This window comes from Citrus clementina, unplaced genomic scaffold, assembly GCF_000493195.1.
Source record: "Citrus clementina cultivar Clemenules unplaced genomic scaffold, Citrus_clementina_v1.0 scaffold_2, whole genome shotgun sequence".
Classification (NCBI taxonomy): domain Eukaryota; kingdom Viridiplantae; phylum Streptophyta; class Magnoliopsida; order Sapindales; family Rutaceae; genus Citrus; species Citrus x clementina.
Window position 1 is genome coordinate 5,364,008 of NW_006262688.1, and position 7,860 is coordinate 5,371,867.

The 7,860-nt window shown below is 35.7% G+C and overlaps 1 pseudogene; it reads left to right on the top strand.

Annotated features, from left to right (window-relative positions):
* Positions 1–728: 728 nt before the first annotated feature.
* Positions 729–4,626, top strand: LOC112101174 (annotated as a pseudogene).
* The last annotated feature ends 3,234 nt before the right edge of the window (positions 4,627–7,860 follow it).

Here is a 7,860-nt window from a genome sequence, read left to right on the forward strand (position 1 = left end):
ACCTAAAATATATAATGTAAATTAACTTCCTACATCATTCTCCCCCTCTTAAAACAAACTCGTCCTCAATTTTGAATACAATCTAGAGGATAAAACTTGTAGTGTAAGAGCAAATCATCTTGTAATTCGAATTTATTGTCCTTCTCATCAATCTTTCTTGAAACTTTGAAGAATCCATACTTCATCAACTTCCTTCGCTTGTACATTCGTCGAGGTGATGAAGACTTCCAAGAATGAACGACGATCAAATAACTTTTACCCTTCCCCAATTCTCGGTCAATGCGCTCTTCAATAAATTTCACCTTTTCAATCAAATCTTCTTCTAGCACAATCTTCTTGTCTTCAATGTGAATAGGTAGAACCATTTCAACTTCTTCAACTTGATTTTGTGGCACATCCTCAATCGTATTGTTAGGCTCAATGTAGAAATTAAGGGTAGGTTGTTCTAATTCGTCAAAAATCCCACAAAATTAATAAGTCAATATCACAATAGTGATTTTTCTTTTATTTTCAATTAATGGTAATGATGAGCATAATTTATATACATATTTTACCCTTAATAATATAATTGCTAGTTATATTTATTTGTTATTTTTAATTAATTGAATTGTTTTATTGAATAGGGAATTAATTGGAGATTGTTGATAAAAAGGGCATGAAAACACTTCAAATTGAGAAGGAATACAGATTAAATTGGAAGACAAAAATACAACCAAGAATTAATGGAAGTCAAGAAGACCAAAATTGGAAGTCAATCTCTTCAAAGGATGAACGGTGGGCATGCATTTGGAAAGCAAAGATTTGGCAATTTGGAATGCATGTGCTGGGCATTAAAAGAAGAAATCATTAATTGGCCTTTTGCTTTTGTGGTCAAACGTGTGCTTTGCTTTCAAAGTTTAGTAAGGAAATAATTTTAAAAGGCCTTGGTGAGTGGGCTTTATAAGTCGGTGGAGAAGAATTAATGCAATTAGAATCCAATAAGGATTAAGCAAGTCAGTAACATTATATAAAGGCAAGAGGGCCACGGGAGGAGAGAGAACTGGAGACGCAAGGATTCAAGACAGAGAAGAAAATCTGCAGCAATTCGGCTTCCCCATGGCTGAATTTATTTATTTTGTTGCTCCCAATTCAAGTATGTCTAACTAATTTTCTTATACTGAGGTTAAGGATGAAACCCTATTCAATGAAATAATTATCTTTTTATTTAATTAATTCCCTATATATGTTCTTTGATGATTATGGTTTTTATTTCACATGATTAATTAGATGTTAATAAAATCTTTTCATCAATTCTGTCATGCATTATTGATTGTTAGGATTAATATTCAATTAAATCTATGCTTGGATTTATAAAGTTTATACATGATCATCTTTGATTCTATGTCTTTCATTAAATTGTTTACATAGAGTGCTTAGGAAAACTTTGACTCTTTGTTATTCAATATGTTTACATGAGATTCTTAAATGTCATATTATTAAGCAGAAAAAGAACCTACATTAGATTTAATTACTTGGGCTTAATTGTTATATCCATGAGATGACATAGATTGATTTCGAGTTGTCACTCTAAAATTGGGGATTAATTAATAATTAGATAATTACTAGTTGAATAATGGTGGATTCTGAAACCTTGGTAATTCTTATCTTATTGAATTCTCCTTTATTTTAATTGCTTCTTTAGTTTAATTGGTTTAATTTTCTTAAAAACTCAATTTGCTCAACTAGGTTAGAATTAATATTAATTTTAGATTTAAATTAGACTTTTCAATTTATAACAATCCCTGTGGGATCGACCTCGTTACCACTATTCTATTTCTAGATTCGTGCGCTTGCGAGTATATTAAAATTTTCACAACAGGTAACATAACTCAACTGTCCCACCAAATGTGCAACAACATTAATCTGTCCAATTGCAGTGAACGCCTTTGCTTACAAGCTTTGAATATTCATTTTCAATAATCTGTCCCACTTTTTATCTTCTCCACATGAAAAATATATTATCTGAATAATCCATCCATGTTCTTCCAATTTCATTACTCAAAACAATTTCAGTAATTTCAGTAATGGCTTGTCATCTTCTATCCCTTCTTTTCTTGCTTCTGCTGCCGTGTTTAACAGCCGCACAAAGTAACGGAACCATAAGTATAGGCCAGCAACTCACTGCAGCTGAGAGCACGGAACCATGGCTTTCCCCTTCTAAGGATTTCGCTTTAGGGTTTCACCAACTAGACAGTAAGGATCTCTTCTTGCCTGCCATATGGTATTACAAGATACCGAGTAAAACCATAGTTTGGTATGCATCGGGAGACGATCCTGGGCCGGGAGGATCAAAACTACGGCTGACTGCTAATGGGGGGCTGGTGCTTGAGGACCCCGAAGGCCGGGAGATATGGAAATCTGAAATCAGTACGGGAGAAGCAGCTTTTGGTGTTCTTTATGATACTGGCAACTTTCTGATCGTAAATACAAACTCTGAGAGGTTATGGCAGACCTTTGATCATCCTACTGATACCTTGCTTCCTACACAGACAATGGAACGGGGTGGGGTCGTATCTTCCAGACGAAAGGAGACCGATTTCTCTCGAGGAAGGTTCCAATTCCGTCTATTGGAGGATGGAAATGCAGTGCTTAATACCATAAACTTGGAAAGCGGCTTTGCATATGATGCCTTTTTTTGGAGTAACACGTTTGATGTTAACAGATCGAATGCTGGTTATCGAGTAGTCTTCAATGAGTCAGGCCAATTGTATGTTTTGAGAGAAAATAAACAGATAGTCAGTCTTACGCCAGAAACAGTCTCAGCAAAGGAAAATTACCTCAGAGCAACTCTAAACTTTGATGGTGTTTTTATCTTCTACTCTCACCCCAAGAATAATAGCACCGGAGACGCCATCTGGTCAGTCAGTGATGTCTTGCCGGAGAATATTTGCATTAACAATGATATCCGTAAAGGATTAGGCAGTGGAATCTGTGGATTTAACAGCATCTGCAGTATCAGTGGAGCCAAAAGACCAATCTGCCAATGCCCAAAAGGGTTTTCTTTACTTGATCCAGATGATGTCTACGGAAGCTGCAAACCGGACTTCATTCTAGGCTGTGAAGAAGATGGGAAGAAATCTGGAGAAGATCTATATTATATTGAAGAGCTAAGGAACACTGATTGGCCAACATCTGATTATGAACAGATTAGTCCTTATGGCAAAGATGAATGTGTGTCATCTTGCTTGAAGGACTGTCAATGTTCTGCTGCTGTATTGAGAGATGATACCTGCTGGAAGAAGAAACTACCTCTCTCCTATGGGAAAACGGACAGGGATGAGACAGGGACAACTTTCATCAAAATTAGGAAAGTCCCTTCCGGAGGAAAGAAGAAAGTGGATGTATTAATCCCGGTGGTATCTGTACTCTTCGGCAGCTCTGCATTAATCAACTTGCTATTAGTCAGCGCCTGTTGTCTAGGTTTCCTAGTTGTTAATCGCAAAAAGTTCATAAGGCCTCACCAAGAGGAACAAGGTGTCTCATATATGAATTTGCGCTGCTTTACTTATAAGGAGCTTGTAGAAGTCACTCGTGGATTCAAGGAAGAACTCGGAAGGGGGGCCTTTGGCACTGTTTATAAAGGGTTTGTGAATATGGGTTCTAGCGATCAGGTTGCGGTGAAGAAGTTAAATAGAGTATTCCAAGACAGTGAAAAAGAATTCAAAGCTGAAGTGAATGGAATCGGTCAGACACATCATAAGAATCTGGTTAGACTTCTTGGGTACTGTGACGAGGGACAAAATCGACTTCTAGTGTATGAGTTCATGAGCAATGGCGCCTTGGCTAGTTTCCTCTTTGGAGACTCAAAGCCGAATTGGAAACTGAGGACCGAAATTGCCATGGGAATCGCTAGAGGTCTCTTTTATCTTCATGAGGAGTGCTGCACCCAGATCATCCATTGTGATATAAAGCCTTAAAACATACTTCTTGATGATCATTACAACGCCCGGATATCTGATTTTGGATTGGCAAAGCTTTTGACCCTGGATCAGAGCCATACCAATACCGCTATCAGGGGAACTAAAGGATATGTTGCACCCGAATGGTTCAGGAATATGCCGATCACTGTAAAGGTTGATGTGTACAGTTATGGTGTGCTGCTTCTAGAAATAATTTGCCTGCGAAGAAGTATAGATAACGAAATCAGCAAGTGGATAAAGCAATCCTAACCGATTGGGCTTATGACTGCTATCAGGAAAGAACACTTGGAGCTCTGGTTGAAAATGACTTGGAGGCCATGGACGACATGACTGTGCTGCAGAGGTTTGTGATGGTTGCCATTTGGTGCATTCAAGAAGACCCGTCTCATCGGCCCACCATGAGGAGGGTTACACAAATGCTTGAAGGAGTTGTTGAAGTACCTATTCCCCCATGTCCATGGACCCTAAACATTACAAGCTGAAAGCGAGAAACACTTGCAATTGCTTAATCTCGTATTTTCTTCAGTTCAAGCGAAGAATTTCTGCCGTGGTTATGTGTACTAAGTAGTAAAAGAGTTCAGTGAATAATGTAATATAGTTTATATGTTTCTCAAAATTTACAGCATTGACTTAGCTTTTAATTAAAGATATTCCTCTGGTTCCAATAGAAATTATGTTGAATTCTAAGTGAGAAGTCACGTGTTCAGAAAATCTGATCCATAGCAAACTATGTCATGTTGTCTATAAATGCTGTTGATAGTGGAATGGAGAGTGCCAACTTACTAGTTAAATGTGGTCAAGATGCTTGGATAATTTGAACAAACGGTTTTAATTTTGAAAGAATAATGTGAAAAGAAATATTATGCTCCACTGGCACATTGATAATATATGAGTATCATTGATAGTACCCCTCTGCAAATATCACTGGGTTCAGCAAGGATATCAAATAGCATTATGGTGTTGCTATAGGAATTATAAAAAATGTAAGGCATCACTATAGGAAACAATATGAATCTGCTAAACAGTTAAATTGATTATTCCTTGAAATGTTTTTTTCGAATTAAATATTTTGCAAATTATCTGATCCGAAGAATTACTTGAGTTCTTGTTATACTGTTAAATATCTGATGAATTCCATGTTCTATTTGGGGTCAGATTGTTAACAAACATCTATTTCTGTTCAGCTAAAGATATCTCCTGTTCAAGATTTTGTAGCCCTTAATTCCAACTCTAAAATTATTTTCTTGCCCTTTATTCCAACTTTGAAACTTCTATGAAGGAAAACCGTTTTTGTTTTCCTTTGTTTCAAAACGCACATAATTCACTGCATCTGTAGAGTTTGAGAGATCAACATAGACTATATGGACAATTTAAAATTTGTACAGCATGGTGGGATTAGAATTGATTTTGCCTTCAACCATTTGGACAGAATAGCGCAAGCTCGCCACGAAATTGAGGGTGAAAGTTACAAGGACAACGCCCTTTACAAGTACCATGAGGAGAAAGCTAAGTTTACTCTACAGATTGATGAACTACTGGCAAAAGCAGAGAAACAGAAGAATGAGATACACGATTTTATAACTACTAAATATGATGAGGGATTAATAAGAACGACACTTCTCTTAAGTGAGGCTATGGAATTGATTGCCAACAATGCGGGGGCCAGCTTGCTGTGACACCAAGAAATTAAGTGATTCAGCGCAGATACTACGGTAACTTTTCGACAAGTTCTGTTATTGCATATTTCTTTAATTTTACTGTCGTAAGTATGTTTATTGTTTTAAGCATTTCCATGGCTACGCATACAGCTGTGACAGATGCAAATTCTATCTGGATCATGACTGCGTTTCACCGTGGCCTTCAGTAAAATTAAAAGGGCCATATGCATATCCTAAATAGGCCGGTTGTTTGGCGACCCCAAATGCAAAACAAAGATAAATCAAAATGCAAACCTAAAGGATTTGATCTGAATCAACTCAATGACCACATGAACAATCTCAAGAACTTAGTGTCGAGTATTCAAATCCAGAAACAAAGAATAAAAACAGAACAAGTCAGCAAGATTACGAGGTTCAGTCATTTGCACGACCTACGTCACTGGGAGGAGCAATAGAGAGGTTTCCATTGATGATTCAAGCTTAGAGATACATGGATTTGTGCTTAGTAGGTAACGTACACTTTTAACGATACATGAGAAGTGATGACGATGACGTTCTTCATTTGCCCTGCACTGCGGAAACTGTAAGTTTTATCCCATAGATATTTTTCATTGAATTTAATTAAGAATTATTGGGTTCAAAAGTGAGGGAAAGTAAAATAGAGAGACAGAATAAACCCACGGAAAAGTTACTTGAGATATCGCCAAAACACAGAGACCCAAAATTTCCCTTAACGAAAAGAGATACCTCGAATCGTAGTAAAATTGTTGTTGTTTGGACTTTTGATCAATGCTTAAGTTTGGATGTTTAAGACGAAAAGAAGTTTTGCACTTACTCCCAAAATAATGCAAATAATGATAACATGTGCCTCAAAATGGCAATAATCCATGATATAATATGATACTAGTACAATAAGTTTGTTCAAATTGCTTGGTGTTCCTCATTTTCCACTTAATTTGTAGGGGTTTAGATTCAATGGACCACTCAATTGCAATTAAATGCGCTGTTAAAGTGTAGGTTTCACATATTTTCATTTATTGTCTCTCTTTATTGAAGTCTTTGTTTTTACACCTATCTATATGCACTAGCGGCTTATTTAGGATTGAAGTGATGATGTGCTTCACACAATTTAGGATAAGTTGGTGTAATTATGGTACATATATTAATAATGCATTGAGTTTCTAATGCAGTGACATGGCAGAAGATATGATATTTCACATCTAATCCGAAGAGGAAACTCAACGCTTATGATCCAATGAATGAGATAAATTATTTTATTGAATTTTGCGGTGAATATTAAATAACGTTCTAATCAAAGGAGTTTTTATTAAATTAATAACTGATTAAAATAATAATGAGAACACTCAATTTTATGAATAAGATAAATCTATTTTCTAAAATCAACTCAAGCAGAAAAAGTTAAATTACAATTGAAATATAAGTCCTAAAAGCATGCCTAATTCGACTGTGGAATAAAATGACAAATATAAAAATTCCAACAGTCAATTCGCTTTGAAAAGTCAGAATGAGTTCCTATTGATTTTTCTTTTTGAATTTGGAGTTATTTGTTTTCTTTGAAAAGTAAAAAATAAAATAAAAAGGACAAATTGGATACTTTTCAGTTGAATTGCTCTCCTCCACTAATATCTTGTCATGAGTATATCTTCACTAATTATAAAAAAACAAATAAATAAAATCCGTAAACACGTGGTAAAAATTTCGAGAAATGGTTGCTTTAGAGGGTCTTCAATTTTAATACTTGCCAGTGCAATCGCTCTCATCCACCAATATGCTTTTGAATGATCAATTTTAATTCATTATATTTTGCTGAACTCTTTCTAGTTTGTTTCTCTACTAAAAAAAATCTACCATTTTCAATCAACAATGAAATTATAGATCACTTAAATAAAACTTGTCTTTTATTCTTGCTTCCCTTTGCCAATGACTAACAGTGAGCCCTCGAACTGCCACTCACTATGTCCAATATGCCCCTCGAGTTACCATATAAACCAATAAATTTTGCTTCCATCTATTTAGTACATGATTGACGTGATATAAACATAAAATGATTTTCATTAGATTTTTCATTGCATACCAAAAAATCATTTGTAAGCGTTTGTTTTTACAATCTAGATGTTCTTCCATGGGAAAATTTGGTCCACAAAGAAATGATAAGAGACCTGACAAGACTTGCAACCTTGCTAGACGTAAAAGACTCCGCTCACTTCATTTCATCTCTTTAA